At 44.7% G+C, this 25,962-nt stretch overlaps 1 non-coding gene across 1 annotated transcript; it reads left to right on the top strand.

The window, feature by feature from the left end:
• Positions 1–22,833: 22,833 nt before the first annotated feature.
• Positions 22,834–22,938, top strand: LOC122799012. Its single transcript, XR_006364396.1, has one exon. It is a non-coding gene; the product is annotated as a U6 spliceosomal RNA (small nuclear RNA).
• Positions 22,939–25,962: the final 3,024 nt, after the last annotated feature.

The raw sequence follows: 25,962 nt of genomic DNA, 5'->3' as shown, positions 1-25,962 counted from the left end.
TCCGTCTGCTATCATGGCTCCGGGGACCGGACACTCCCAGGATTATGGGGGTCCGGCTTTCAGAGCTATGAGGAGTGCCTTGGCCAAGTCTTCTTCGGCCATCTCTCCGGCTTTACCGGCACCTTCCCTGGGCGTGGAGACTGGGTCGTTGGCAGTTCCCCTGTCCTTAGGCAGCGGAGCACCGGGGCCTGAGGTTACCCCCACTGGGGGTTCCCCTCCTCCTGAGGGTTCTTCGGAGTTGTCTTCAGAGGAGCCCCCAAGGAAGAGATCGTGCAAGAGGAAGCACGTGGACTCCCCCGAGTCTCTTACATCGGACACTGATCTTGATGATGCAGTGGGGTCCCCAAAGTCGTCCTCGGATGATGTCTCATTTGCAGACATTTTAGAGATCCTCAAACAACGAGGCGGCTGGATATCCAAACCCCCCTCTGCTGATGAGTCAGTGCTTCTCAAGGCCTTTGGGGCTCAGCCCTCCGCCTCCTGGGTGTCTCCGCCTTGACGAGCTCCTGGATTTGGTTTGTCGGAGGGCGTGGGAACATCCAGATACCGTGGAACCAGTGCCTTCTCATCCTAACAAATTTTTGTCTGCCCCACCCGAGAAGGAGTTCCTGACTAAAGGCGTGGCTGTAGATGCCATGGTGGTGGCATCTGCTACACAACAGGACGTGGCAGAGGCTTCAACGTCCGTCCATCCTCCTAATATGGAGTCTAGGAGCATGGACCAGTACGGGAAGCGCACCCTGACTTCAGCGGCCTTTACACTAAGGTCCCTGAATTATTTGGCACATTTTACCAGGCTACAGAGGGATCTGGTCAAGGAGCTGTCAGATTCCCTCTCGGGTAACCTACCTGAGCAGCTAGCCCAGTCGGTTAGCACTCAGTTGGCTATCCTTACCTCGATTTCTAACTCGTCCATGAGGCTCATTTCATATGCGGCCGAAGGGGCGGGTAGAGCGGCAGGCACAGGCGTGGCTCTACGGAGACAAGCCTGGCTCCGTTTGTGTCATTTTGGAGGCCTTCAAGTCTTCCTTCGCCGACGCTCCCTTTGATGGGTCCTCTTTGTTTGGACCTAAGGTTAAAGACACTCTTACCCGCTGTGAGCAAGAGGGAAAAACTTTATCTGCCGTAGGTGCACGTTATTCCACTCCCTTTCGCCTTATCCCAAGGCTAAAGGAGGAGGGAAGATGTGGTTCCGCAAATCACGTAAGTTTTTCCTCAACAGCAGGAAGATTCCCCTTCCAGAGGCAGAGGACGGGGAAATTTTTCTGGGAGACGCCGTCCCAGGGGCGGCAGAGGGCCCCGCAATTCTGGAGACCGCGAGTCCTTTCGTGGCTCTTCAGCCTCCCACACTTCATGAGAGATTGCCCGGCTGTGCTGCTCCGGAGCCAGTCGGGTGCCGTTTTGCCAAGCACCTAAAAGTCTGGGAGTCTATCACTCAGGACAGATGGGTGCTTCGGATTATTGCCGGAGGTTACACCATTCCCTTCACACACTCACCCCCACCGTCCAAAAAGATCCCGGACCCACCACCCAGTCAAAGGGAAATTGCAGCCGCAGAAGCGTCAAAGCTGCTAGAAAAAGGAGTCATCCAACCGGTCCCCACAGACCAGATCAGATCCGAAATTACTCAAGGTTCTTTTAGTGCCAAAAAAGACAGGGGACCTGAGACCAATATTGGATCTCAGCAGACTAAACCAATCCGTCATGAAATCCAAATTCCGAATGGTCACTTTACAATCCATTCTCCCATTGTTGGAGAAGGATGTTTGGATGTGCTCCATAGATCTCAAGGACGCCTATTATCACATACCGATACATCGGGCGTCCAGGAAGTATCTGCGCTTCAGCCTGGGAGACAGTCATTTCCAATTTTGTGCACTGCCCTTTGGTCTCACCACAGCCCCCAGGGTGTTCACCAAGTGTTTGGCAGTAGTGACTGCTCACCTGAGGAGTCTTGGATTCCAAGTGTTTCCCTATCTGGACGACTGGCTCCTGACTGCCACCACCAGGCATCTACTAATGGAAACCTCAAAGCCACCATTTCCCTGGGTGCTACCCTGGGAATTACATTCAATTGGTCAAAGTCTGTCTTGCTGCCCTCTCAGCGCATAAGGTTCATAGGAACAGAGATAAACTCAAAATTGATGCGCGTCTTTCTTCCTACCGAAAGGATTCAAACTTTACAAGGTCAAGTTCAAGCCCTGCTTTCAAGATCCAAAGCCCCAGCCAGGATGGTCCTGCAACTTTTAGGTTCGATGTCTGCCACGGTTCTCCTAGTTCCTCTGGCAAGATTGCACATGAGGATTCTTCAGTGGCTGTTATCGACTCAATGGTCCTTTCAGAATCTCCCCCTCAATCACCCCATTATGATTACAGAAACGTGCAAACGGGACCTCCGCTGGTGGCTTCAGCCGTCCTATCTGAATCAGGGAAGACCTTTTGTTATCCCCCCTCCGGTGGCCACCCTGACGACGGATGCCTCCCAGACAGGGTGGGGGGGGGCATTGTCTGGGCAGGTTAGTTCAGGGTTCCTGGCTTCCAGATGAAACTTTTCTCCACATCAATGTATTGGAGATGAGGGCTGTACTTCTGTCCCTACAGGCCCTCCACAAGTTTCTCCCTCAAGGCATTATCGCTATCCACACAGACAACATGTCGGTGGTCTGGTATCTAAACAAACAAGGAGGGACCAGATCTTACCCCCTTTGCAGAGAGGCCATGAGGGTGTGGGAATGGGCTGTAGCTACCAACCGTTTCTTGGTAGCGACCCACATTCCAGGGAAATTCAATATATTGGCAGACAGATTAAGCAGGACAATTCTCTCTCCTCACGAGTGGTCCCTGAACAAAACAGTAGCAGCTCAGGTTTTCAGAAGATGGGGGACACCGTGCTGCGACCTGTTTGCAACACCACAAAACACAAAGTGCAAAAGGTTCTTCTCCTTGACTCCACATCAGGGGGAGGCAGCTATGGATGCTCTAGCACAACCTTGGCCAACAGGGCTACTTTATGCTTTTCCTCTGGTTCCACTTCTCCCCAAAGTCATTCAGAAAGCTTCTCAATTGGGGTCCACAATGATACTAATTGCTCCGCACTGGCCTCGTCAGGTATGGTTTCCCTACCTGAAGAAACATGCTGTGGACGATCCTTGGTTTTTGGATCTAACTCCGGATCTGCTAATTCATCAGTCGGGACGACAACACCCGTCCCTTCACACTTTGAAGTTGACAGCTTGGCTCCTCCACTTCCGACTTTAGTCAGAAATCAAACCCTAGACCCGGAAGTTATTCACATTTTATCTTCGGCCCACAAACCCACCACTAAGAAATTGTACCTCAGTAAGTGGAAGAGGTTTGCTATCTGGGCTCAACTCAGGGGCTTAGACCCTATCACTGCCCCGATTCCAGAGGTTTTGAAATTTTTAACATCCTTGTTTAATCAAGGATCTTCAGTCTCTACTATTAAAGTCCAACTGGCAGCTATCTCTAAATTTCACGAATCCATGGATCCACCGTTGATGAGCAGCAGATTATGCAAAACTTTCATTAAAGGTGCTGGGCTGTTAAGACCCCCAGTTTTTCATCCTGCCTCCGTGGGATCTTGATTTGGTTCTTCGTGCCTTAACATCTTCCCCTTCGAACCGGCTGCTACATGTGAGTTAAAATATCTGTCTTGGAAAACTGCCTTCTTAGTTGCAATTACCTCTGCAAGAAGAGTTTCAGAGCTTCAAGCCCTATCTATCAAACCACCGTACTTGATCTTTCACAAGGATAGAGTATCACTTAGGCCTAACCCATCTTTTGTCCCAAAGGTTTGTTCTAATCTCTGTCTCCAGCAATCTCTAGAGCTACCAGTTTTCTTTCCAAAATTCTCCAACGAAGCGGAGTACACCCTCCATAAATTGGATGTTCACAGGCAATTGCGCTTCTATCTAGACAGGACTCAGCAAATTCGAAAATCAGACCAGTTGTTTGTGTCCTTTTCAGACAATAAATTGGGTAAAACCATCACTAAAGCTACTATCTCCAAATGTATTAGAGATTGTATAACTCAGGCTTATTCCTCTTCAAATAAGCAACTTACAACATCTATCAAAGCTCACTCTACCAGAGCTATGGCTACTTCTATTGCCTTTCATTCCAAGCTCGCTATTTCTGAGATTTGTGCTGCGGCTACTTGGTCCAACCCGCACACTTTCATTTCCCACTATAAATTGGATGTGGCATCTAAAGGGCGAGCATCATTTGGTTCCACGGTACTCAGGAGTGTTTTCCAGTGAGCCACCCAGGATTCAGGTGCTAGGGACGCTGTCCCATCAGTCAGAATGTAGGCGAGATAGGATCACATAACATCTTTTAGTTATGTACTCACCATAACTTCAGATGTTTGGGATCCATCTCGCCTACATTCCTAATACCCACCCTCCTTCCCCCTGCCTTGGAGATCAGAAGAGATTGAACGGTTTTGAGTTCTACTGTTTTATCTTGTTTCATCTGACGATGTTATATAAGCAGTGCGTGCATGTGTGCATGTATGCGGACAAACTAGATCTGGGGGACTGGTAGTGGTGCATCCTGGGATATAGTAAGCTCAGCCAATAAGAGACTTCGCTCTTTGGCATAAGCGTGCCGAGTCGGAGCCGAGGGATCGGCTCCGAACCCATCAGTCAGAATGTAGGCGAGATGGATCCCAAACATCTGAAGTTATGGTGAGTACATAACTAAAAGTTATGCCTGTCAAAAATAGAGTTGCTTCTTCAGAAATTCCTGTCAAAAAGAAACAAAAAAGACATGCGTCTTCTCCTGTCTCAGTTACTTTGGACAGGAGTGATTTACTGGGCTTAGCTCAGGGTTTAGTTCATGCTCTTGGCCCTACCATTTCTGGTGTTTCTGGTGAAACAAAAGGACTTCTTCATTTTCTGAGGAGGCTCAAGACTTTGAACCACAAAATGATTGTGAAGAAACAACTTTTGATCTGAAGTAGGAACTTCATTTGTCAGCAACCTTTGGGATATGGATCCGACCTCGGATCCGAGCCGGCAACTTTTACCACAGCATAGATCCGAGCTCCTAGCTCCTCCCTTTACCCATAATCCCCTGCCAACCCTAACCGACCTCAGATCTAGTTTGCCGCGCTTCAAGCCTACAAGCTGGATTTCGAGCTCCTGGCAATTCAAAGTATTTGTGAGAAAAAAACTTAAAATTTGTTTTTTTTCTTTAGGTTTCTGATTCTAATTCTGATGAAAGTGTGAAAGTCTTTTTGAAGGATTTTTTTTCTGAAACAATTTTCAAAATGAATCAGTTGTTTCAGTGGGAACATAATGATCTTCCACTGTCTGTTAAGAAATAATCTGATGTTGTCAGTTTTCCTTCTCTCCTCAACCTGGTTGGGTCCAGTTCTGATCTTTGGAACTGACTCAGTCGCTACAATAGCTCGTGGGAACCAAAAACTCTCGAGTTCATCCCTTAGCCATAATGCACCTATCCCAATTACCTCAAATCTCCTTTACTGCTTTGTGAGTTAGACATGGTGCCATATTCTGTCGAACCAGATAAATTTATTTTTCCTTTTATTATTAAGCCTTAAATTACCTTATTCTCCTCTTAAACCTTACCCTATCATACATTGGTACTCTCTGATACTATTGCTAGTATCTCCCCTTCTAAACCTATCCTTTCATTTCTTATGTACTTTTTTTGTAGCCCTAGAATATCATTGTTGATATCTCTTTCTCTTCTCATCTTCTCTATACATAGTTTAGCCTTGAAATATCATTGTAGACATTCCCCTTTAAAAAAAATGTTTTGTTTTCTAGTTTATCTATCTCTGCCTCTTATAAACTTGTTGTTGAGAGAGTGCTTGTGTGTGTGTTATTGCCTCTTCAAATGGTGGATAAAAAAGGCCCTGTGGGCTTTAAGTGCTGTGAGAAAATTCCTTATTCTAACACACATTCTCTTTACGTATACTGTTTGGGGCCCCTCCATCTTCAGGAGGACTATTCCATTTGCCACTCTTTCAGCCATTGTGCTCTTGTAGAGAGAAAAAACAAAATGATACTTAAAGCACTTATTCCCTCCTCTTTCAGGGAGGCCATATTTTGAATGATTTCTTTACCTAAAGGAAAACATAAAGATAAATCTGATGTTTCTAGTCCTGCCTCTTCTTCCTCCTCCAAGGTCTCAGAGCAGGCAAAGAAGAGAAGATGTTAAGTTGTCAATCTCGCCTTCATTCTTGCTGGATGGGTTCGGAGCGGATCCTCGGCTCTGACTCGGCACTTGCTTTAGCTCGAGAACTCCTTTTACCAGCTCGAGGCAACCCTATATCCCATGATGCAAGGCGGAACTACCCCAGATCTCATTTGCTGCTTAGCGAAAGAGGTCTCCTTTGCCAGCTGAGGTAAGTTTTTCTTTGTAAAATAAGAAAAAGAGTAGTTAGGGGTTTATTTTTCCCTTTTAGTGTCAGTTTAGTCTGTAGTTAGTTACAGCCCACCCTATTCCCTTGTTTTCAAACTTTTTTATAATCTTTAGTCTAAAGTTTTTTAGTCAGGCCTACTTCCCCATTGGTTATTCCCTTCCTGTGTGTTTGTGTAAGGGATTAATTTGTGTGTTTGTTGGGATTGTTTGTGTTTCCATCCTCCTAGGATGTCAAAGGAAGGCAAGGTCTCAGGCTTCAAGAAGTGTGACCAGTGCTGTCAGAAAATGTCTCTGACAGACGGTCACACTTCTTGTGTTTATTGCCTGGGGCCTTTGCACCTGCAGGACTCCTGTGCTTTATGTCATGCTTTTAGCCAGAGAGTCCTGCAGGAAAGGAGGAATAAACTCATCCTCTGAGGCTTACTTAAGCCAGAAGGTTCTCCTCCTAAATTAGGGTCGGGAAAACCTTCTAAACCACCGAAGGCTCAGGCTACAGTGTCCAAGCCTCCTCCGGTGGCTCCGGCTCCGTCGGGGCCGACATCGGCTCCGGCTGGGGCCGATACATCTGCTGTTCAAGTAGTGGGTTCGGCGCCGACCGGCTCCGATACCCTGACTACTGTGGCCTTGTCGGCTCCGGCTGGAGCCGACACTTTATCCAGCATCGGAGCCGAGATATCCTCGGCTCCATCTGTGGTTCAAGGGACTTCGGCTCCGATGGCTTCAACCCGTAAGAGATCCCGGTCCCCTTCTATATTGAGTATCCACTCGGCTCCGGGGTCTCCTCTTTTGTCGGAGCGGAGCCATCGGAGCCGATCTTCGAGATCTTCCAGGCTGTCTGACCACGATTTAGAGAGGGTGGTAAGCAGGCTGTTGAAGTCTCAGGCACTGGCCCAAATGCTCCATAGCCCGTCTCAACAGACTTCGGCTATAGCCCCAATCCTTGAACTTCCTCCTCCGACTCCACACCGCAGTTCGGAGCCGGAGCTTCTCGGGACAGCGACTGTTTCGATGCCGGAGCCGATACATCCTTCGGCTCCGTGGTCCTCGGCTCCGATCTCCTCCTTGAGACCTTCCTTGGAGGGATCCGGTCATCGGGTTTCCACTGTCGGCTCCGAGGGGGCTAGTGGCATCGGACCCTTGTCCGACCCCGCTCTCCCTCTCGGGGCTTCGGCTTTGGTAAGCTCGGCGCCGACATCGGCCTCGGAGCCTTCTCTCTCTTTGGAGCCGGCCATTCCTGTTTCTTCGGAGCGGATGTGTTCCGGCCTCCCGGGGAGAGGAGCCTTTGAGGTGATGAGGAGTGTCCTGGCCTCTGAGCCTGGTCAACGGTCCATCCCTCTAGCTCCTCCCTCTTCAGTGCCTGCAGATGCCTCTTGCCAACCTCTTGCTCACAGGCCCAGGGATCCATCGCCCCAGGTTTCCCCACTGGGAATTTCCTCCTCTTCCGAGGTTTCTCCTGATCCTGCAGGGGAACCCCCTCGGAAGAGGACGTGTAAGAGGAAACACACAGACTCCCCTGAGTCTACTACATCTGATACTGACTTAGATGAGTCGGAGGGTTCCCCACGGTCCCCCTCTGAGGATGTCTCTTTTTCAGACATCCTTGAGCTCCTCAAACAGAGGGGGAATTGGCCCTCCATTGACCCCTCCGAGGATGAGTCGGTATACCTGGAGGCTTTTGGATCCCGACCCTCCACCTCCTGGGTGTCTCCGCCTTTCGACCCACTCATGCAGGTAGTGGCTCGTAAGGCATGGGCGGCTCCAGATTCTGTGGAACCTGTCACAAGAAGACCATCCAAATTCATTACGGCCCCTTCGGACAAACAGTTCCTTTCCAAGGGTGTTCCGGTGGATGCTATGGTGGTGGCGGCTGCCACTAAGAAGGAATTGGCGGATCCTTCAGTACCTGTCCATCCTCCTAATAAGGACTCTAGGACCATGGACAGGTATGGAAAGCGGATGTTTTCTTCAGCGACCTTTGCTATGCGTTCGCTGAATTATCTTTGTCACTTCACCAGGCTTCAACGAGATATTCTCAAGGAACTGGGAGAAGTAGTCCAGGATCCTTCTGCTGCTGGGGCTCAGGAAAAGATTGCCTCGCAGCTTGCTATCCTGAATTCCATATCTAACTCCTCCATGCGGCTCATATCCTATGCGGCCGATGGAGCGAGCAGGGCCGCAGGCATAGGAGTTGCTCTTAGACGCCAAGCCTGGATGCGGCTTTGTAATTTTGCGGACCCCTTTAAGGCATCCTTCACTAATACCCCCTTTGATGGTTCGGCTTTGTTCGGACCTCAGGTGAAGGATACCTTGACCAGGTGTGAGCAGGACGGTAAAACTCTTTCTGCCGTTGGAGTCCAGTTTTCCACTCCTTCTAGACCATACCCCAAGGGTCAGAAGGGGGGGAAGATGTGGTTCTGTAAAGCCCAAGGAGCTACACCGGACAGACGTGGTCAGTTTACCCCCAGAGGCAGAGGGGGTAACAATAATAGATGCCGCCCTAGAGGCAGGGGGGGTCCTCAGAACCAGGGCAACAGGGAGTCTCTTCCTGAGAAGCCCTTTCAGCATCCCTGAGGTGTTGCCCGACTGTCCACCCTTGAAGGCAGTCGGGGGAAGGATTTCGCTGTACCCAGTAGCCTGGCAATCCCTATCTCAAGAGATGTGGGTACAGTCGATTATATCCGAGGGTTACAAAATCCCCTTCGAAAGGTTTCCCGTACCTCTTCAATCCCTTCCAGACATCTCACCCGGTCAAAGGGATTTGGCAGAACAGGAGGTTTCAAAGCTCCTAGAAAAAGAGCCGTCCAGACTGTGCCAGCAGACCAGGTAGGATCCGGCGTCTACTCCAGATTCTTTTTGGTCCCCAAAAGGACGGGAGATTGGAGACCAATATTAGACCTGAGCAATCTGAACAGATTTGTCAAGAAGGCAATATTCCGGATGGTCACGCTTCAGTCCATTCTGCCCTTTCTGGGCAAGGACAACTGGATGTGCTCTATAGACCTTCAGGATGCGTACTATCACATAAAGATTCACAGACGCTCCAGAAGGTTTCTCCGCTTTCGGCTAGGGACCAGTCATTACCAATTCAGAGCCCTGCCCTTTGGCCTCACTTCAGCCCCCAGAGTGTTTACCAAATGCATGGCAGTGGTCACAGCTCATCTGAGACGCCGAGGATTCCAGGTGTTTCCCTATTTGGACGACTGGCTCCTCTCCGCCACCACCAAGTGTCAGCTTCTTCAGTCCAGAGACTACACTCTACAGCTTTGCAGGAGTTTGGGAATTTCAGTAAACTTCAAAAAATCTTCTCTGCTGCCTTGCCAATCTATCACCTTTATAGGCGCAGAATTAAACACCGCCAAAATGTTAGCCAGACTAACAGATCAAAGAATTCTGGACATCCAAAAATTTGTTCGGCTTCTTTTGCAAAGCAACAAGATCAAAGCCAGATTTATACTGAAGGTTCTAGGTCTTATGGCTGCGGCCATTGTTCTTCTACCACTGGCTCGCTTCCACATGCGTCTTCTGCAGTGGATGCTATTCACGCAGTGGTCGTACCACAGTCTCCCGATGAGGCACGTGCCGAGCTCATCTGAACTGGTGGATATCTTCCCCTCTTCTTCATCAGGGCTGACCCTTTATTCCCCCTCCTTCAGTTGCCACAGTCACTACGGATGCCTCTCTGATTGGGTGGGGGGGGCATTATCAGGGCAGGATGGTCCACGGGACGTGGCAACCCATAGAATACCATCTGCACATAAATGTCCTGGAGATGAGAGCAGTGCTTTTAACGTTGCAAGCCCTCAACGACTTTCTTCCCATTGCAGTACAGACGGACAACATGTCCGTAGTCTGGTACATCAACAAGCAGGGCGGGACCAGGTCCTATCCGTTATGTCGAGAAGCTCTCAGACTTTGGCAGTGGGCGGTCTCTTCTCAGCGGTTTCTGATAGCAACGCACATCCCCGGCAGGTCCAACCTATTAGCGGACAGGCTGAGCAGATCCATTCTGATGCCTCACGAGTGGTCTCTCAATCAATCTGTAGTGGATCAGATTTTTCTGAAGTGGGGCACTCCTTGTTGCGATCTTTTTGCTACTCCTCAAAACAACAAGTGCCCCGATTTCTTCACTCTCTTTCCCCTTCCAGGCCAACCTCTGAGAGACTCTCTAACCCAGGATTGGCCCCGGGGACTTTTGTATGCTTTTCCTCCTTTTCCCTTGATTCCACAGGTCATTCAGAAAGCCACCGTCTTGAGAGCCAAGTTGATCCTCATTGCCCCATATTGGCCTCGACAAATTTGGTTTCCGTCTCTGCATCGTCACCTTCTGGTGCAGCCCTGGCATCTGGACCCAGTTCCGGATCTCTTGATCCACCAATCGGGTCAGCAGCACCGGGCCATTCATTCTCTCAACCTCACTGCTTGGTTGCTCCACTTCCTACCCTAGCCAGGCTACCGATGATTTCGGACTCAGTCAGAGACATTTTAGTCTCTTCCTTGAAGTCGTCCACTAGGACTGTTTATGCTAGCAAGTGGCGACATTTTTCTATTTGGGCGAATTCCAGAAATATTGACCCCTTTACTGCTCCTGTACATTCGGTTTTAGATTTCCTGGCGGAGGTTTTTCATTCAGGATCCTCGTCATCTACAGTCAAAGTACAACTGGCTGCTATTTCTAAGTATCATGTTGGCCTGCATGACAATAACATTATGTCTCATAGGTTATGCAAGGCCTTTCTCAGAGGAGTTTTCCTCCTAAAACCACCTATAAAGCATCCTCCTCCGCAATGGGATCTAAACTTAATGTTGGCATCCTTGATACTACCTCCCTTGAATCGTCTGCTTCATGTTCTTTGAAGTTATTGACCTGGAAAACTATATTTTTACTGGCTGTCACTTCTGCAAGAAGGGTTTCCGAGATTCAAGCTCTCTGCATCCGTTCCCTTATTTGGTTTTCATAAGGACAGGGTATCATTAAGAACTAACCCTTCCTTTCTTCCCAAAGTCGTATCTCAAACCAACATTAACCAATCTATAGATCTACCAGTCTTTTTCCCAAACTATTCCGACAGAGCTGAACAAAAACTGCATTTTCTGGATGTCCATCGTCAGCTCAGGTACTATTTGCATAGAACTAAACAATTCAGAAAATCGGACCAACTATTTGTCTCCTATGCAGAAAACAGGATAGGTCTTCCAGTATCTAAAGTGACCTTATCCAGATGGTTGACTTCCACTATTTCCTATGTGTATACTCTCAGGGGCAAAAAGCTATCTTCTAAGCCAAAAGCACACTCAACCAGGAGTCTATCCACTTCTGCAGCTTTTCAGGATAGACTACCCATTGATACCATTTGTGCAGCAGCTACTTGGGCCACACCTCATACCTTTGTCTCTCATTACAAGTTGGACTTGGCCTCTAGAGATAGGGCCAGTTTTGGTTCCACAGTTCTCAAGAGTCTGTTCCATTGAGCCACCCGGGATACAGGTGCTAGGGACGTGGTCCCATCCAGCAAGAATGAAGGCGAGATTGACAACTTAACATTTAGAAGTTATGTACCTACCATAACGTTCCATGTTAGTTGTCTTCTCTAACTTCTTTCTTGTGTCCCTCTCTCCTTCCCCCTGGCCTGGACAGATCTTGGAGAGTTCCTATTAGATTGTTTCCTCCGGTACGTTGTTAGGAGGATTTCTTTTAGGAACCATTGTTCCTATTTCTGTTAGGACAGTCTTTAGCAAGGTTAGTTAGCTGCCAAACGAGATCTGAGGTAGTTCCGCCTTGCATCATGGGATATAGGGTTGCCTCGAGCTGGTAAAAGGAGTTCTCGAGCTAAAGCAAGTGCCGAGTCGGAGCCGAGGATCGGCTCCGAACCCATCCAGCAAGAAAGAAGGCGAGACAAGACAACTAACATGGAACGTTATGGTAGGTACATAACTTCTAATTCTTCGACTCCAACTTTTCCATCGGTTCTGAGTTCGAAGAAGGCAAGAGTTTTGGTTCCGTCTTCTTCCTCGGATCCAAGAACCAAATTGTCCAAGCCTTTGTCTTCAATGGAATTGTCAGAACTAGAGAGTTTTACCATTAAGTTTTTGGATCCAACCTCATCTTCAGCTCCAATAGTTCAAGAAAAAAAGATATATTTTGGTGCAGAGTTCTTTGGAACCGACAACTCAAATAAAAGCTTCGTCTTCCACTACCTTTTACATGCCTAGCACTTAATATTCACCAACAATAGACCCCATTTCAAGACAGACTTCTTTCTTCCTTCTTGGAAAGACCCAGATCTCTGTCTGTCATGTCCACCCATTCTTCCAGAAGTCTTACTGAAGACGATGTGGAGAGATTGGTGAGGAAAATTCTCTGGGCGCAAGGTGTGACAGGGACCACCTTGGTTCCTACCCCCATGGGTCAGGGACTTCAGTCTTCAACTACCCCTCCTTTAATTCCTCCTATAGGTTCACTAGAAGTTTCAGAGACCATGGTTCCAAGCTGTCCAGTACTGACTACATCGGATCTGAGGACATCCTTACCTCTGCATCTAGTGCTTGCTCTGAGTTCATTTCAGTCAGAACCGGAGACCTCTCTGAGCTGCATCTGTCCTGTCAGTTCCATGGGGCTGGAGTTAACTCCTAATTTTTTAGAACCATCTCTGCATCTCAGGGCTTCAGCATGGATCAACTCAGCTCTGGTTTCTGCCTTGGGAGGGATCTCCTTGGGGTGTTGGAGGGACTACAGCTCCGAGGTTCACCCTCTCAGATCTGGGGTCCTTTCCTTCTCTGGATGGATCTGCTTTCAGGGCTATGGAGAGAGCCATGTCTGCATCAGTCAGACAGTTGGTTCCTTCCCGCTCGGAACAGCCAACTGTCACATTTTTGTTCAGAACCTCAACCACTGCCTCCACCAGGACAGTAAATACCAAAGCCTCAGGTTTCCCAGCAGGGTGCCCCCTATTCCTCTGATACTTCCTCAGACCATCCCACTGCTCTGTGGGAAGAAGTGCAAGAGAAAGTACTTGGATTCTCCAAAGAATCTATCACAGAAGGCACGGACTTTGATGAGGGTGAAGGATCCCCAAGGTCACCTTCTGATGATATCTCATTTGGAAACATCCTAGAAATCCTTAATCAGAGAGGTGATTGGAAGTCCACCAGTCCTTTATCTGAGGACTCCGTGTATCTGCAGGCTTTTTTTTTTGGTACCCACCCATCTTCTTCCTGGGTAACGCTGCCTGCCTATGAGCTCACTGAGTTGATCTCTCTGTGGGATGGTAGGCACCTCATTCCATTGAGCAGATCCCCCAGAGACTGGACAAAATTATCACTGCCCCCAACGATAAGCTATTCGGGACAAAAGATTTCCTGTGGATGCCATGGTCTTGGCGGTAGCCACAAAAAAGGAACTAGCAGAAGAAAGTTCCTCTATCCATCCTCCTAACAAGGAGTCGTGGATGATGGATAGATTTGGGAAGTGAGTTTATGTGTCAACAACCTTTGCCTTACTGTCCTTTAACTACCTGGGACATTTTATGAGATTACAGAGGGATTTGATTAAAGAACTTTCAGATACCCTGTCAGGAGCCATTTGTGAAGAGGTTTGGGAGTCTGTTACCTCTCAGTTGGCCACCCTAACTTCCATTTTTAATTCTTCTTTGAGGCTCATTTTGCATGTAAGTGAAGGAACCAGCAGAGCACCGGTTTCAGATGTTGCCATAGGGAGACACACTTGAATGCACTTACGTGATTTTGCACAGCCCTTTAAGTCTTTGTTTGTCAGTGCTCCTTTTGATGGTGCAGCCTTGTTAGGCTTAAAGTTGAAGACACATTGACCAGGTGTGAGAAAGATGTGAAAACCCTTTCTGCTGTGGGCATACATTTCCCCACTCTGCAAAGATCCTTTTCAAGGAATCAATGCAGTGGTGGGAATATGTGGTTCAGAAAATCCGCAGGATCTTCTCAAGACAGACGTGGTGGTGGTTCCCTCAGGGGTAGAGGGGGGGACTCTAATGGGAGACACCAACCTCACAGCAGATGGGGCCCACAAAACCAAGGGTACAGATATTCTTTCTTTGGTCTTGAAAGGATTGACCTCCTCTGGAGACAGTTGTGGGATCGCTGGTCCCTGCACCAGAGAGCCTGGTTACAGATAACTTCTGATACAAGGATGCAGAGGATAATATCCAGAGGTTATATTATACTATTTTCCCCTTCTTCCTTCCACTTGCAAAAAAATCCCAGATGTTCTACCCAGTGAAAGGGAACAAGCATCACTATAAATACAAAAGCTGCTAGAAAAGAGAGTCTTCAAAGAGGTCCCACCAGACCAGAGAGAATCTGGAATTTACTCAAGGTTCTTTTTAGTGCCAAAAGAAATAGGGGACTGGAGACCAATTTTGGATCACAGCAATCTAAACAAACCATTTCAATGAACCAAATTCTGGATGGTCACGTTTCAGCCCATTCTTCCTTTTTTGGAACAGGACAGCTTGATGTGCTCAGTAGACCTTCAGGATGTGTACTATCATGTAAAGATGCACATACAATCCAGAAGATTCTTGTGGTTCCAGCTGGGAGCCAGTCACTACCAATTCAGAGTACTGCCTTTTGACGTCAACACAGCCCCCAGGGTGCTCACCAGGTGCATGGCAGAAGTAGCAGCTCACTTGAGACTGCAAGGATTCTGGGTGTTTCCATATTTGGATGATTGGCTCATCACCTCCATGACCAGACATCAACTGCTATACCGCAAGAGAAAAAAAATTTCCAAAGAAGCTGTTTCCTGGGCATAGCCATAAATTATGAAAAAAATCTCACCTCAAATCGACAGAAACATTGGATTTCATAGGGGCTTCTTAAACACAAAGACCATAATTGCCTCCCTTCCCCCACAAAGACTGGAGACAATCTGATTTCAAGTCAGGAGAACAATCAGCAGCAACAGAGTACCAGCAAGATTAGTTCTTCAGGTGCTGGGGTCCATGGCAGCATTGAAAACACTTGTTCCCCTGGCCAGATTTCACATGAGAATTTTACAATGGCTGCTTGCAACACAATGGTCCATCCTTTATCAACCAGTGTCAATGCCAGTTGTAATCATCAGTGTATGCAAAAGAGATCTCACATGGTGGATTCAGTCAGATCAAATTTTACAGGGTCGTCCTTTCATTCCCCCTCAGCACAAGGCCATAGTGAGCTTCTTAGTTACGGTGGGGGGGGGCATTGTCTGGGGAGGATGGTCAAAGGCACTTGTTCCCCAGTAGAGGCCAGTTTGCACATCAATGTCCTACAGATGAGAGGAGTGCTTTTAGTATTGCGGACCTTCCAAGATGTTCTCCCTTGGGGACAATTGCAATTCAAATGGACAACATGTCAGTAGTTTGATGCATCAACAAACAAGGAGGAACCAGATCCTACCCATTGTGTTGAGAAGCTGTCAGAGTGTGGCAGTGGGAGACCTCATCCAACCGTTTTCTCATAACAATGCACATTCTGGGGTAGTCCAATGTAATAGCAGACAAATTGAGCAAGTGTATACTTTTACCTTACTAGTGGTTCCTCGGTCAGAAAGTGTCAGAAAGGATATTCCAAAAATAGGGTCAGCCATGCTGCGACCTGTTTGTCTCTCCTCTAAACAATAAGTGCAGCAACTTTTTTTGCCCTGATCCCCCCAGAGGGGGAGTTACCAAAGGATGCTCTTCTTAACAATTGGCCCCCGGTCTCCTATATGCCTTTCTATCAGTTCCATTAATTCAGAGTTCCCTCAGAAAGCAATCAGGTTGAACAGCACAGTTATCCTCATTGCACCTTATTGGCCTCAGCAGATTTGGTTCCTCTTCCTTTGGCCTCATCTAATTCGACAGTCTTGGATTCTGGATCCAACTCTAGATCTCCTGTCTCACATGACAGGCATGGTTCATCCAGACATTCCAAATCTCAAGTTGACAACTTGATTTCTCCAATTCTATTAGTAGCCAGACAACCTATGCTCTTTTCCCCTGTCCGACACATACTGCTATTTTCTCATAAACCTGCTACACAAAAGCTTTACTCTAGTAAATGGAAGGGATTTGCATGTTGCCCTCTCCAGAATAACACTGAACCTTTTTTGGCTCCAATTCATGATATTCTACAGGTTTTAACTTCACTTTTCAATGAAGGGGCTTTGGCTTCCATGATCAGAGTTCAATTAGCAACAATATTCAATTTCCACATAGGCATTCAAGGGTCCTTGGTTGCTTCTCACAAGCTTTGTAAAGCCTTTTTGAGGGGTACTCTTTTTTTAAGACCTTGTTACAAAGATTCTAATCCTCCTTGGAACCTGAATATGGTGTCGCAAGCAATCACTCAGTCTCACTTTGAACCAGCTAATGATTGTGCTTTTAAGTTCCTGTCTTGGAAAACTATTTCCTTAGTGGCAGTAACTTCTGCAAGAAGGATTTCAGATATTCAAGCTTTGTCTTCTAAACCACCATACCTAATTTTTCACAAAGACAGAGTCTTGCTCAGAACCAACTCCTCTTTTCTACCTTTGGTGGTTTCAGAGAACACTCTCAACCAATGTATTAACCTGGAACCAAACGCAGAACTATGCAAAAAAAAAAAACAATACAGGGTAGAATGGACTCACTGCAAACTGTGATTACAATTTTATTAAACAATAACTAAGCACTTTCATCTTGTTTGTAGCAAAGACTTCTTCAGAATTATACACATTATAACATACAATCATTTAAAAAGCCCTCCAGTCTAAGTCATATGTCGTTAAGAACTAGTGAAGTGCCTCGTGTTTTTTTTAAAAAGGCAGTAACATTATTACTAATAAATACATTGTTAGTAAGCAATCCACAAATAAAAACACTGAGAGAAAAAGATATGTGTGCATGAATGCATATACAATCATACCTATAAATAACTAATATTTTGTGCAAAATAGAAAAATATGCATGTTACAATGTGTATAATTCTGAAGTCGTCTTTATAAAATTGTAATCATGACTTGCGGTTTATTCATTTTTCTACCCTGCATCATTTTTTTGGATTTCTTCTGACAGAATAGTTCCTTTTCCCATATCTTACTCCTCCCTTGAACCTTTTATCTCATTCTTCGGCTTGGGCATTGGACTCTTTCTAGTGTTTGTCTTTCTAAAAACAGCTTGATATATGTATTATTTTTTTTTTCTTTAGATAGTTATCAACTTTGTCTTGTTGTTCCTTTATTTTCCCTTTACAGCAAGTCTGGTTTTAAAAAGTGTGTGGCTTGTTCTCACAAGCTACCAAATTCAGATGCCCATGACAAATGCCCTTATTTTTTGGGCCCTTCATATTTGGATGCATCCTGCTCCATCTTTGAAGCTTTTGCTGAGAGAAGGAACAAACTAATCTTGAAAGGACTTCTCCCATCCCCTGCTGGAGACAGGACTCCTTTCCATTCCTTGAAACCTTCTTCTGTTTCTTCTCCTCCCAAAAAATCCACTGAAATACCAAAGAACAAAACAGAGATAAAGTAAAAGACAAAGAAAAGGAGAAATCCAAACGCTCACGAAAGAGGTCTTCATATCATGCTTCTTCAGTGGATATGGCGTCAAAATTAACCAAAACCCTCAGAGCCAGCACTGTTCTGAGATACAATTCTTTATTGAATCTAACACTCTGCTGACATTTTCTCCAGAGCTTTTATCACCAATGCTCCATTCTCCGATCCTACAAGAGAAAAGGTACCATCACTCCAGACCTCCCTCTATTGCTTCATCTTTCCAATTAGCCAGGTCTTCCAGGAGTCTAACCGAAGGTGACATGGACAAGATAATGAGATTACTTCAGACCCAGACCCAACTGGGGGTCCTCCCGACTCCGGCCTCCACCTGAGCAGAAGGAACGATTTCTTCTGCACACTCATTAGTTGTTCCTTTTCCAATCTGACCTTTTGGATCAGGGTCTTTGGATCTGACTTCCGCCTGGGCCAGGGTTACATCAAAGCCTGGGCTTAGTTTCTTAATGTCTGTGAGTTCTCTGATTTTTTGTCCAAGTTGCTTCAGAGCCATCTGAATCTCAGAGCTGAAAAGTTCATGTTTACTCTGACAGGGTGGGTTCAGATCTGAGATCCTCTGAGCTGTTACTCCCTTTTGGGGCTTAGGCATTAGATAGTTCTTCTCCAGTGTCAGCCCCAGATTCTAGCCATGCAGCATCTTGTGTTGACCCTCCCTCCAGGGCTTCAGCTGCTAGGGCTCAGCTTCCTGGATCTGTATCAAGCTCAGCATTCAAGGCTTTTGAGATTTTACTGTCTCATTCCATAGTGAAAATTTTCCCTTGAAACTCAGGTCTGTCTCTCTCCAAAGGATCCCCCTGGGTTCAGTGCCTATTCTTTTTGTCCCGTTAGGACAATCACTGACCAAAAATCTCACACTGGCTCCTATGGAGTAGACCACCTCATCATCTGATTCCTCACCTGAGTATCCCATGGAGGAGGTACACAAGAAGCAGACATGCAAAAGGAGGCACCTAGACTCTCCGCAAGAATCTGTCACCATGGACACTGACTTTGATGGAGGAGATGGTTCCCCTAGCTCCCCCATTGAGAACACATTGTTCAGAGAAGTTCTCAAACTACTTAAGCAAGAAGGGGGTGGTCTTTCCAGCTGCTTTCTCAAGAAGAGTGAGTCTTCAACAAGGCTTTTGGCACAGGCCCCTTTACATCTTGGGTAGTCCTGCTTACAGATGAGATGATAAACTTGTTCTCCACATGGACTTGGAAAGAGCCAGATATAGCTGAAACAATTCCCATTCCCAAGAAAACAGACAAGTTTCTCATCATCTCAAAAGATAGCCCCACTGGAACAAGGGATCAGCCACAGAGTGTATGATGGTGGCGGCAGCCACCAAAAAGGAACTGGCAGATGAGAGTTCTTCTTTCCACCCACAGAACAGGGAGTCTTGTGTGTTAGACAGATTTGGGGAACAAGTCTATGCCTCATCTACTTTCTTTGTGAGAGCTATAAACTTCTTGACACATATTACATACTTTCAGAGAGATGTGACCAAATAAATCTCCAAGTCTCTCCTAGGGATCATGCCAGCAGATCAAAGGAAGTCCATTAATGTGCAGCTGGCCACTCTTACTCTTTGTCCAATACCTCTGAGTCTTATCTCCAGCAACATGGAGGATGTGTCTAGAGCAGCTGGCACTGGCATATCCATTAGGAGACATGCCTAGATGAGGCTGAGTGACTTTGCAGAACATTTCAAGATGTTCTTTTTGAATGCCTCCAATGATGGATCAGTAACATTTGGTCCCAAAGTAAAAGATACAAACATCAGAACTTTAAAGGAGAGCAAATTCCTGTCTGCCATAGTGCTTAGATTTTCCACTAATCAATGACCTTATCTAGCAATCAAAAAGGAGTCAAGAAAATGTGGTTCTATAAGTCACAGGGTTTTCTCCAGACAGATCTGAAGACAGGGCCCTCTGGGGCAGAATGGGGAACTCTTACAGTGGGTGGCACTTAGGGGCCTAGGTGGTCTGCAGAATCAAGACTTCAGAGGTCCCTTCTCTAAGAAGTCTTTTCAGTGCTCCTGAACACTTTCCTGACAGCTGCATTCTGGAGGCTGCCGGGGAACCTATCCCTGCACCTTACAACTTGGATAGCCATCACTCAAGACAAATGGGTGGAGGGATAATAACAAGAGGCTACTTCATTTCCTCTCATACCATTCCTTCAGCCCCCAAAAGACCTTCCAACTTTTAACCCTCTCAAAAGCAGTTTCAGAAATATAGAAGCTTCTAATCAATTGAGTCTTCCAAGAGGTCCGACCAGACGAAAGAGGATACAAAATGTACTCAATATTCTTTTTAGTGCCAAAGAAATGCAGGGACCTCAGGCCAATTTTGGATCTAATTTACTTAAACTCCTTTGTAAAGAAAACAAAATTCTGGATGTTCACAGTACAGTTAATTCTTCCTTTTCTGACAGAGAACATCTGGATGTGCTCAATAGATGTTCAAGATAAGTACTACCTCATAAAGATGGACAGATGTTCCAAGAAGTATCTTCTCTTCTGACTGTGAGCCAGTCATTTTCAGTTCAGAGCTCTGACCTTTGGTCTCATCACAGCCCCCTGGGTGTGTGTGAAGTGTAAAGCAGTAGCTGCAGCTCATTTCTGACTGCAAAGATTCCGAATGATCCCTTAATTAGATGATTGTCTCGTTATCGTCTCTACCAGGGATCTACATATCCAGGCCCGGGACTTCTTGCTCCACTTCTGTTTAGACTGGGGCATTATGGGCAATCTGGCAAAGTCCAAACTTTGCCCAACTCAGTCCATAGAATTCATTGGAACCCAGCTGGATACAGCAATTCAAACTGCAAGACTTCCTCAGACAAGAATTGCAACCATTTGCCATCAAGTTTAACAGTCCTGTGCTTTCAGAATCCACCAGCAAGAATGACTCTTAGGCTCCATGGCAACATCAACTATCCTGGATTCCCTAGCCAGGTACTTCATGCAAGTTCTACAGTGGACTCTTGTAGTCCAATGGTCGATAAGACAGCAACCTGTGTTCTTTCACGTACTCTTGATGGAAATTTACAGACCACATATCCAATGGTGACTAGAGTTACCACATGTCTCACATGGATGTCCTTTCAGCCTTCCTACCCCCGCTAAGCCATGGTGACCAAAGACGGTTCCTACTTGGGGTGGGGAGGTGCATCACCTGGGAAAGACAATCCAAGGCACATGGTCACAGTCAGAGACCAGACTTTATATCAATGTATTGGAGATGAGAGAGGTCCTTCTAGCATACCAAGCCTTTCAAGACATTCTTTCCGTAGATGTGATATCCATTCAGACAGACAACATGGCAGTTGTCTGATACATCAGAGGCCATGAGAGTGTATCAATGGGTGATATCTTTTCACCACTTTCAAGTAGCAATGCATATCTCATTGCTGGTGCAGCGATTAGCATTGTCGCCTCACAGTAAGAGGTTCTCCCGTTCGATTTTTGGCTGGAGCGCCTTCTGTGTGAAGTCTGCATGTCCTCCCCGTGGTTGAATGACATTTAAAGACATGCAGATAGGTGTGTGCACGAATGGGTGCGCCTTCTTTGAAGGTTGGGCGTCAGCTGGCAACTCGGCACCGTAAAATCCACTGCCAATCATTAGCGGACCAGAGTTCCGCTGTGGCGACCCCTAATTGGGAAAAGCAAAAGAAAGTTTGTCTTTTCACATTGGAGAGAATCACATGCCCATTGTATCCTTAAGGCTATCTAAGGGCTTTCTTAGAGGAACATTTCTATTATGACCTCCACTTAGAGACCCATTTCCTCCTTGGGATATTACTGTTTTACTGCAAGCCCTAGTCCTCCTTTTGAACCATCAGCCAAAGCTGATTTAAATTTTTTGTCATGGAAAACTCTTTTCTTAGTTGCTGTTACTTCTGCTATAGCAAACTCAGGTATCACTGACAGCTGTGACGAAACCTGAAAGAAAAAAAATCAGGTAACCTTGATGGCAACAAATAGATACTGAAAGTGAGTGCAGAGCACTCCAAAAATGTACATTCTAAAGGTTGTAACAAACCCAGAACCCCCATATTATAGTGTGTCACACAAATAATGCAGAGTAAAACTCCATGCCCAGTGGTGGTTACAGTCCTGACCATTCTCAATCTCAGGTATAAATCTAGAATTAATCATAGATAAACACTGATACTTCATAAAATATTAGAACCATTTACTTGAGACTTTGACAGAATAAGATAATGTAAATTGGCATGCTGTTTTTAAATTAAAGAAGTCTATAATAAACAATGAAAATAATTAGGGTTAAATATAATCCACCACCCTTTCTCTTTAAATCGCCACTGTTAAATTGGTGACTGTTGAAAGGTATGAAGCCAGGCAGTTATGAAAATGGTCAGCTGTGGTCAGTGTACCATTATGTTAAGCAAATGCAAAATAAAATTAATCTCATGTTCCAGATCCCATGTACACTTGAATTAATTGAGGTGGAGAGGGTGGCAAGCCCAGTAACACATTAATTGTATAGAGTCATAAGGGATGTAGAAGCAAGAGGAACCTTACTTAACCAGTAGTCACATACCAGGAGTACAGACACTTATAGGAAAATGGTAACCCTACTGTTCCACACAGTAACAAACACTGCCCCTTTCGCTCAACCCGTACTAAACAATATTTGCATATAACAGGATTGCACCCATAATGCACTGTGCAATGCCATATGCGAGTCGTTCACTTTTTTTATTTAATAACAGAATAAAACTTTCATAAAATAGAAAAACAAGCATTCATTTAATGTAGTGCTGTCTCTAAAAGAAAAAAAAATAAGAAAATTAGACTATCAGTACTATCATAACAAATTTAAAAGTCTAAGATTTATATAGCTGCTTGGAAAGCTTAAGGCATTGTGTTTGCTTAGGCAGGGCAGATGCAAAGGTTGTAATGATATAGAAAATATTAGCATGATCACTATACAAGGTTGATATGCAAATTTGTGATGCATTATGTGTTTTTCACAATGTAATATAATATTTAGTTCCTGCAAAATGTAATTACCGATCTAGTGAGATATCCCAAACAAAAGGAGGAAACAGAAACATGTAGTTTTGAAAATTTGGGAGAAAGAAAATATTATAGGTGGCAGTATGTAGGGATACATACTGTCCGCCAAGGAGCAATGGAGGGATCATGAATCATCAATTCAAAGACATGCGTCTGGAGTGTTTCTCCCTGGGTCTCTGCTGAAAATTGGCTTTGTTCTAAGTCGGACTTTCCCGGTAAACAAATGTTAAATAAATAAAAATAAATAAATAAAAATGTTAATTTTTTTGATGACAGTACATTGTTTTGCTAGTATTGTGTCAGCTCACCTGTTGAAAACACATGCATATTGTTTGTAAATACTTTGTTGTGTTATTTTCGAAAGCGAGTTATTTCTGGTCATTGTGCTGTAAAATTGTAAACCCTACAAAACAGAAAGAAAAAAAAAACAAGAAAACATTGTAACCTTCTTTAAAAGTGAAAACAATAGTCAGAGGAAAAGTATTGATGACACAGAAAGTAAACCAAGTAAAAGTGCTTCAAGTTTACAGGAAACAGTGAAAAAGAAATGTGTTGATACTTCAGAATGTACGACAAAAAACAAAAAAGAAAAGGAAACTTTGTTAGGCATTACATTAAGGAGTACTTAAAGCTTGGTTTTACTGTAGACCCTGGCAGTCAACTATCACCACTGCCCTTGTATGTAGTATGTTCCGAAATGCTATCAAATGAAGCTATGAAACCTTCCATACTTGCTTGTCATTTGCATTCAAAGCATAGCAATCTTTTTAGAAGCCACTGGATTTTTTTGAAAGATTACACAACCGGATGAAAAGTCAGAAAATTCAAATGAAGAAGATGACAACTAGTGACAAGTTGCTGCTTCAGACGCCTTATTTAGTTGCACTTTGAATATCGAAAATGAAAAAAATGTTCACTACTGGTGAAGAATTAGTAAAGCCTTGCATCTTAGATGCTGCTCAGGACATTTTGGGTCCTCAAGCCGCTCAAACACTTAAGGCTATACCACTTTCGAACAACACCTCTCACTGGAGAATTGTTGATATGGCCAACAATATTGAAGAGAAATTGTAGATGGATAAAAAAATTATGTTTTGTGATTCAACGTGATAGATCAACTGACATGAGTAACCATGGTATTCTACTTTGCTTCATGAGGTATAGTGAAGATGAAGACTTTAGGGAAGAACTTCTTTGTTGCTTGATTTACCTGGGTGGACCACTTGTTCAGAGATATTTAGTGCTCTTAACTCATTCCTTCCAGTACAGCTCTTTTGTGTGTGTACTTTTAACTCCCAGTGAGTGTGGCTTGAGCCTTTAAAAAAATGAAGTTATCACTTTACAGTTCTAACAAATACTCATCAACAGAGGTCATATATCAATACAGCTGTGTTTGCCATCATGTATGCTTCAAGATAAAACATTCTGATATCTTGTATGGAGCATGGTTTTGGAATTATTAATGCAAATATGAACAAGCAATATTTGACACCTAGAGGCGCAGTAGGAAGTAACTGCATAAACGCCTGGAGGTGCACTTGGCTGTAATGAGTTAATGAATATTTTCAATTGCAGGGCTTAGACTGGGGCAAGTGCATCGGAGTGTGTACAGATGGTGCTGTGAGCATGACTGGACGTTGTTTAGGGGTAGTTGTGAAAATAAAGGACATTGCACATCTAGAAATGTCCACTCACTGTATGATTTGCCTGTAACAATTAGTTGCAAATAAACTTCCTACTAAACTAAACACTGTGATGAATGATGCAGTGAAAATCATAAATGAAATTCATTGTCAAACTTTGAACTCCAGGCTGTTTACAACACTGTGTGAAAGTATGGACTCGCAACACCAACATCTCCTTCTCTATATGGAAGTGAGGTCGCTGTTGAAAAGAGGGGTTCTTTCATGACTTTTTCAGTTGAGAGGAGAAGTAAAAGAGATCCTTTGTTGGATGAGCAGTGGATGGCTAATCTTGCATATATGGCAGACATATTTAGCCTTTTCAACAAACTCAATATTTCTGCTCAGGGTTTTTGCACAATTATTTTTACACTGAGAAATAAGAAGGATGCATTCAAAAAGAAACTGGTTCTTTGGGATAGTCATGTACTTTTTGATTGCTGTTGATATCAACCGGAAATTCATATTCAATGTAAGACAACATTTAAGGGCATTAGTTCAAAACTTTGACCATTATTACCCTGAAAATGAGGATCTCACAAAGGTAACCTCTGGATTAATGTCAACTCATGCACACTTAATCATTATGAAAAAAAATTGATTGAATTATTTTCTGGTGTCACTCTGGTGTCCAAATATAAAATACAATCATTGTCACAATTTTGGATATCACTGGAAAAAGAATATCCATTTCTCAGTTACAGAGCTATTAAATTGTTAATTGTATTTTCTACTACCTATTTATGTGAGAAGACTTTTTCAGCCCTATCACTGATAAAAACCAGAGAAAACAAATGGATGTCAATGCAGTGCTTCATCTCTCGGAAACAACACTGCAGCCATGGTTAACAAATATTCTTGCAAAGAAGCCACAGCAAATTTCGCACCAGCTTTATTTGCGCTAAACACTGCTGTTTAAATTTTAGTTCTATTCTATTATATTCAATTTCAATTTTCAATTCTTTTATTAGCATTTTTTACTGCTTGGTCTATGGTTATTTAAGAGAATTTTTATTTTATAGTATTATATTTAAAAATGAATACACAAAATACTATAGAATTAATGTTTTTTATTTCTGCCTTAACAGTCCCCAAAATAATTCTCCTATTTTCACTGGTCCCCAAGTGTGAAAAGGTTGAAAACCACTGGTCTACAGTCTGATTATCTTCAGCTCTCCCTTCCTGAAATCTGAAACGCCATTTCTTTTTTTCTTTGGCAACTAATAGTTTCAGACAACCTTTGGACCCCTTACTAGATGTCATAAATCAGAGAGTGTGGAAGGAACATTACTCT

Source organism: Protopterus annectens, chromosome 3.part1, assembly GCF_019279795.1.
Source record: "Protopterus annectens isolate FY-2018-M chromosome 3.part1, PAN1.0, whole genome shotgun sequence".
In the NCBI taxonomy this organism is placed as follows: domain Eukaryota; kingdom Metazoa; phylum Chordata; order Ceratodontiformes; family Protopteridae; genus Protopterus; species Protopterus annectens.
The sequence above is the reverse complement of the archived record's forward strand: the minus strand, read 5'-3'. Positions and strand labels throughout refer to the sequence as shown.